Source organism: Rhinolophus ferrumequinum, chromosome 16 (genome assembly GCF_004115265.2).
Source record: "Rhinolophus ferrumequinum isolate MPI-CBG mRhiFer1 chromosome 16, mRhiFer1_v1.p, whole genome shotgun sequence".
NCBI classification, from domain to species: domain Eukaryota; kingdom Metazoa; phylum Chordata; class Mammalia; order Chiroptera; family Rhinolophidae; genus Rhinolophus; species Rhinolophus ferrumequinum.
Genome location: NC_046299.1, coordinates 65,286,517 through 65,294,213, shown reverse-complemented (window position 1 = coordinate 65,294,213; position 7,697 = coordinate 65,286,517).

Here is a 7,697-nt window from a genome sequence, read left to right as displayed (position 1 = left end):
AGGTGACCAGGAAGACTGTGCCACTGGGCCCCCCAGGACACCTACTACATAAGGCCACCTGGTCAAGACTGTGAGACAAAGATCTACCTAATACATAGAAACAAACACAGAGAGAGGGGCAGCCAAAATGAGGAAACAAAGAAATGCATCCTAAATGAAAGAACAGGAGAAAAATCCAGAAAAAGAACTAAATAAAATGGAGGCAAACAACCTACCAGAGACAGAGCTCAAAACAATGGTTATAAGGATGCTCAAGGAACTTAGTAAGAACTTCAACAAAGAGAGAGCAAGCATTAAAAAGGACATAGAATCCTATAGATGATGTAACACAGAATTGTACACCTGAAATCTATGTAATTTTACTAACAATTGTCACCCCAATAAACTAAAAAAAAAAAGGGACATAGAATCCATAAAAAAGAACCAATCAGAAGTGAAGAATGCAATAACTGAAATGAAGAATGCACTAGAAGGAATCACCAGCACATTTGATGAAGCAGAGGAACAAATCAGCTATGTGGAAAACAAGGTAGGAGAAAACACCCAATTAGAACAGCAAAAAGAAAAGAGAATTTTTAAAATGAGGATAGTTTAAGAGACCTCTGGGACAACATCCAGCGTAACAACATTAGCATAATAGAGGTACCAGAAGGAAAAGAGAGAACCAAGGGATTGAGAACCTCTTTGAAGAAATAATGACTGAAAACTTTCTTAACCTGGTGAAAGAAATAGACATATAAGTCCAGAAAGAGCCAAGATTCCCAAACAGAATAAAACCAAACAGGCCCACACCTAGACACATTATAATTGAAATGGCAAAGGTTAAAGAACAAGAGAGAATCCCAAAAGCAGCAAGAGAAAGGCAACTAGTAACTTATAAGGGAGCTCCCATAAGATTGTCAGCTGATTTCTCAACAGAAATTTTGCAGACCAGAAGGGTGAGGTAGGAAATATTCAAAGTGATGAAAAGCAAGGACCAACAACCAAGATTACTCTACCCAGCAAGTCTGTCATTTAAAGTCAAAGTACAGATAAAGAGTTTCCTAGACAGAAAAGCTAAAGAAGTTCATCACCACCAAACCAGTACTACAAGGAATGTTAGAGGGATTTCTTTAAGATGGAAAAAAAAAATCAAAATTATAAATAATAAAATGGCAATAGCTCCATATCTATCAATAATTACTTTAAATATAAATGATTAAATGTTCCAATCAAAATACATAGGAGGGCTAAATAGATAGGAAAATAAAGCCCTTGCAAATGCTCCCTACAATGGACTCACTTCAGATTGAAAGACATACAGACAGAAAGTAAAGGAATGGAAAAAAGTTATTTCATGAAAATGGAACAAACAAAAAAGCTGGGGTAGCAATACCAGAGCTGTGAGTGGGTGGACAGAAGCATGGGGTGGAGAAGCTGAGAATAGAGGTGGGTGGAGCATCCTGCAGATGAGCCTGGAGAAAGTCATTGGATCAGAAACTAGTGGAGCTCCCATCACATCATTTATTCCTTGTGATTTCCAGGGTGCTTGGAGTCACCTTGCCCTGTTCCTCAGTTCTCTATTAGTCCAGAGCCTCTGAACTTTTCACAAACAGACTCACTCTCTCTCTGGCCCAGTGCACTATTATGCTTGCTTGTGTGGTTATTTCACAGATGTCAGTCTCTTTCACAGGACTCAGAGTTGCAAGAGCAAAGAAACGGTGTCTGTACTGACTTACCACCGTATCCTAGTGTAGACCACACAGTAGGTACTTAATCACTATTTGTTAAATTAATGTCTAAGAGAGGAAAAATCAATTTAATATCTAATACTCCATCCTCACAAGTCAGGGAGGTAGGCATTATTGCCCCCGGTTCACACTTGAGAAATCTCACACTAACAAAGTGATGTCACTGACCCAAGGACATGTGAACTTGACCCAGACCTGTCCTCACGTATTCTATGGCCTCTTGCCAGCCTGTGCACTGAGATGGAATGCAATGCCAGGGACCACCACTTTCTACACCTTTGACTTTGGGGAAGTCACTCTCCCTCTCTTGTTCTAACCTACAGCCAAGAAATTCAGGCTGAAGCAAGGGTGAGGCTGGTGGCAGGTGCTGCCTACAGACCTATTTTGTCTGACCAGCACATTGTTTTAATTGAATTTGAATGCCCTTGGGCAAGCAAGAGCTCAACAGTTTTAAAGTTGTTTACCCCACCCAACCCTTCATTTTTAATTCTCAGAACACAATTCAAGTCTTATTGTTAACCTGCTTGGAGTTTGTAAGCTTTTGAGCCATGAACTCCTGGACTAGCTGCCTCTGCATTCTAATTACTCTCAGCTCCACAGACAGTCTTGTCCCTTCCCTCCTCCACACACATTTCTTGATGTACCCAGGGGTCTGCTAGGATCTGGGCCCCCAGGCCTATGGAAAAGACGATGTTACCCGTGCATCTGTCTCCTTCGCTCTGTTGTCCGTATATCTAAAGGATATTTTTGGTATTTTTAGGATAAGCACTCAAAGATGTGTTGAGACCTTCAGAAAAAAAAAAAGACACCTACAAAAATACCTCATATTATTCAGAGGAATTTAAACCATATGTTTCTGCTTCTTTTATTGATTCTTTTACAAGTAAACCATTAAAAAGCACTCCTCTAAGAGCTGTTTGATGTCCCAAGAGCTCCCAAACATTTTACAAGCTGTTTTTCTTAGAACGAAAGGATATGTTCAACTTACCTAAAAGATGTGGAAGGCACCCAAATCTGAATGATTCTTTCACAACCTTTAAATTGGATGCAATAAATTGCCTGCCTCTAACTCTCCATGATGGATGAAATTTGTAATTGTCCTTGTGAAACCAGTCTGATTTGGTTTCTGGGTGTACTGGAAAGAATGTCCGTGGAGGGTGCCAGGAACTTAGGAGAACTGTGAAGCTCCTAAATGTGGCTTTTCTGATATTGGGTCCCATTCGCTCAGCTGGAAGATGCTATGGAGTAGGAAGAAAACAAATGAAGACCAACGTTAAAAGCCTGTCCATCCCAAGGATCACACTCTCATGTTTTCTTTTACAAGTTTGTTTTCACAAACAAATGACATTTATTTTTCTGTTCTAATCAGCAGGGAATAATCATCCTGTCTCACCTAGTGGGTTTACGACCAGCAGAGAGCAAAGACATTTTATGTCTTCATTAGCCTGCTCTGGCTCCTGAAAAGAACTTGTGACTCTCCCACCTCCAGTTTCTGGGGCTCCTAGTAGGCATATTTCCCTCCTAAATATTATTTTTTATTCTGTAAAGAGACAAACGTAGCTTAAACATCTCAATTTGTACAGAGGATTAGTCTTTGCAAATTCCCCATGAATTCTCACTTTTTAAATGTTTATTGAGGTATAATTTACATATAATATTACATTAGTTTCAGGTGTACAACATAATGATTTCATGTATGTATATATTGTGAAAAGATCACCACAATAAGTGTAGTTAACATCCATCACCAACATAGTTACAAATTTTGTTTCTTTCTAATGAGAACTTTTAAGACCTATTCTCACCAACTTTCAAATATACAATACAGTATTCTTAACTATAGTCCCCATGCTGTGCATTACATCCCTATGACTTATTTGTTTTATAATAGAAACTCACGAATTCTCTTAAGTCTTATTATTATTACAATAGCCCTGGCACAACCTTCTCCCCATCCCATCATCCAGAGAAGATAAATGATGCCCCAGGTGAGAAGTTAGTAAGGACAAAGCCGAGACTCATGTTCCTCAATTTAAAAAATCATTGCACCCTCTACTTTGTGGTTTTCAACCACAAAATACTTAGTGGAGCTCCGCAGCCTAGTGACTCTACCCCATGAATATCCATCTTTGATTCGGTGGATGAATGAGCGTGCCTCCAGCACTAAGGAAGCCGGGGTGAGGTGGGCGCTACCTGAGAGCTGGGCATCCACCAGCCGATTGTAAGGTGAGTCCATCGGGAGAACTACCTTTCCAGTGAATTGATAAGAACCCATAAGGCTGAAGGGAGAATACAAGTAAGGCTGATTGGGTTTGTTATACTTCAAAAAAATACAAACTAGTCAAATTAGGAGACTTCTAGAACTGTTAAATGTGTACCGTAAAAATAGCCTAGGGCACCTGGTTCTTTGCACAGTGAAAGAACTGTTTAGAGAGGAGCCAGTGCTTTGCAGTAATTACTGGTTATCCAACACTTTGTGAAAGGTTCCGTGTTTGCAGGGCCAGGATGATTCAGTGTGGAATATAACAGGCGGGGCTTTGGTGCAGGATGACAAGGAACAATAACGCTCACTCTGGCTCGGCAACACTCCTGCCCTCCTCCGTGTCCAAGGTGCAGGAAGAGGGTGATTCCGTGCACTCAGGTCCTTCTGGGCCCAGGGACAAACATTTCCAGAGGCCAACACTGAGACCTTTTACAGAGCTCCACCAGCTTGAGCTTCAGTTTAATATTCATCTAGCCCTTTTCAGTCTAATGTCTCTTGACAAAGAAGGAGAAGCATTACAGGAGGTGAACAGTTCTGCTTTCCGTCTGTTCTCTATTAAAATTGCCCTCTTCACCTCCAGCAACAGGCCTATACTTTTCTTGAAATTCTTATGTGAAATGTCTTTAAAAAAATGAAAAGGCATTCTAACTGGTGTGAGGTGATATCTCATTGTGGTTTTTATTTGTATTTTCCTGATGATTAGTGATATGGAGCATCTTTTCATACGTCTATTGGCCATCTGTATGTTCTCTTTGGAGAAATGTCTATTCAGATTCTCTGCCCATTTGTTAACTGGATTGTTTGTTTTTTTGTTGTTGAGTTGTATGATTTCCTTATATATTTTGGATATTAGCCCCTTATCAGAGGCGTTATTTGCAAATATCTTCTCTCATTCGGTTGGTTGCCTCTTTATTTTGTCAATGGTTTCTTTTGCTGTGCAGAACCTTTTTAGTTTGATATAGTCCCATTCATTTATTTCAGTTTTTACTTCCATTGTCTTTGAAGTCAAATTCATAAAACCCTCTTTGAACCCAAGATCTATAAGTTTAGCACAGCACCTATGTTTTCTTCTATGAAGTTTATTGTTTCAGGTCTTATGTTTAGGTCTTTGATCCATTTTGAGTTAATGTTGGTACATGGTGACAGATAGCAGTCTAGTTTCATTATTTTGCATGTGGCTTTCCAGTTCTCCCAGCACCATTTATTGAAGAGGCTGTCTTTTCCCCATTGTATGTTTTTGGCTTCTTTATCGAAAATTCTCACCTCACATCAGTTAGAATGGCTATTATCAAAACAGACAAATAATAACAAGTATTGGAGAGCCTGTGCAGAAAAAGGAACTGTTGGTGGGAATGCAGACTGGTGCAGCTGTTATGGAAGGCAGTGTACAGGTTCCTCAAAAAATTAAGAATAGAATTACCATACGACCCAGCAATCCCCCTCCTGGGTATCTATCCAAAGAAATCTAAAAAACATTTATCCATAAAGTTATATGTGCTTTAATGTTTATTGCAGCTTTATTTACGGTGACCAAGACATGGAAACAACCAAAGTGTCCTCCGATGGATGAATGGATAAAGAAGATGTGGTATATATACATAATGAAATACTATTCTGCCATAAGAAAATGTGAAATAGTGCCACATGGATGGATCTTGAGATTATAATGCTAAGCGAAATAAGTCAGACAGAAAAAGTAGAGAACCATATGATTTCACTGAGGTGTGGGATATAAAACTGAAAACAGGGGGAGGGAGCCTGCATTTTCATTACCAAATTTGTTACTGTCCCCCAATCCTCACCTGTTTGTATTCATTTTCTAGTACTGCAGATGGGGCAACTTAAGCAACAGAAATGTATTGTTTTAGTTCAGGAAGCTGGAAGTCTACAATCAAGGTGTTGGCAGGGTGGAGTCCTTCTGAGGCCTTTCTCCTTGGCCTGCAGGTGGTCATCTTACCCCTGTGTCCTCACATGGTCTTCCATCTGTGCTTGTCTGTGTCCAAATTTCATCCTCTTATAGGGACACCAGTCCTATTCGATTAGGACCCACCCTAATGACCTCATTTTAACTTGATTTCCTCTGTAAGATCCTGTTTCCAAATAAGGCCACATTGTGCGGTCTTCGGGTTTAGGACTCCAGCGCATCTGTATCAGCGATGTGATTCTACCATGACACCACCCTTCACAGTGGTAAGCCTCTACTGTGCTTGATCCTCACTTCAGCACTTATACATTGTTCCTAATCCCTGTCCCATTTCCTACTCCCACCTTTTGTATTTCTTCAGAATGTCTCCTAATCCAAAATTTTAATTCTCAGAGTAACCTGGTTAACCTTTCATGGGCTGAAACGAATCCTTGCCGTACCAATCTGAGGCATAGCAGTACTAGGGTCTGGTCTCTGCACTAGGCACTCACACCCCATGTGACTGAGAAGGAAGGGCCAGGGGCAAGCCTTTAGCCAGGACTGTTGGTCAAAGCATGGATGTGGACAGCAGCAGCAGTCACTAAATTGGAAGAACCCCCTGGGGCACTGAGCTTGGCAGATGCAGGGTGTGTCCCTTAAAAGGTCTGAAGGTTTGTGCCTGGTAACCAGGAAACACAGGATGAGGAGAGATGTGACACTGCAGTGTGTTAGCCCCTCTATTCCCTTTTCTGTGAAACATCATGGTGTATCACACATGACCCATGTGGACTACAGTCTTCTGAACATTTTTCCTGTCATGTGAAGACAGGGCGTCAGAACTATTGCCTCTTTATCTTAGCAAAATCCCAAACACCCAGAGCCAAGCAAGCACACAGAAAGGCCGCCTATCTAAGAGAACTGAGTTCACAGGGCCCTTCCAAAGCCAGCAATGGCTTTCCTCCTGATGATTGTGTAAACCACAGGCCCTCTCTACTATTTCTCCCCTTGCTTTTGAATGCTGCCTTCTTCTCCCGATCTGCAGAGAACATTGGAGCCCTTGAGAGGGAATGTGGATATCTTCTTTATCTATAACAATGAGACTTTCAACCTCTGTGCCCATCTATGGCCCCCTTCCACCTGGCTAAAGCCTCCCTCACCCCAATTTGCAATCCCCTCCCTACATTTCCTCAGAAACAATTCCTTAATAATTATCCTTTCTATCACTTAACTTAAACTTCTGCTCAACTAAATCCTTCCAATTAATTGGCTATTAAACATTCTCAAATCTATCCCTAAACAAACTACAACCAGAACCCCCCATCAAGTACCCAAACCCTCCGACTACCTCTCTCCATTTTTCTCTTTCCAGTCAAAATCTGCAGGGTGTCCATCCTTTCTTTCTCCCTGTGGCTATCCCCTCACTTCTTACTAACAGGCCCATTCTAGTTTGGTCTCTAGCCTCATTCATTCATCCATTCATTCAAACATCACCTGCGATGTCCCACCGCTTTTCTAGGCACTGAGGGTACATCGATAATAAAACAGACAAACCTCCCACCCTTGAGGAATTTACATTCTAGTGATGACAGAGCAACAAAAAATGAGAAAATGTCATAGTTTATCAGAAGGTGAAATGCTACAACAAGCATTAGCAGAGCCAGGCAGACCAGGAGTGCTGTATGTGGGTTACAGTGGCCAATAGAATGGTCAGGGAAGGCTCCTCAGAGAAGGTGACGTCCGAACCAGGCTTGCTCTCAAAGATTGTCAAATGACCTTGGCCTTCTGTCTCTCTCTCTGGCTC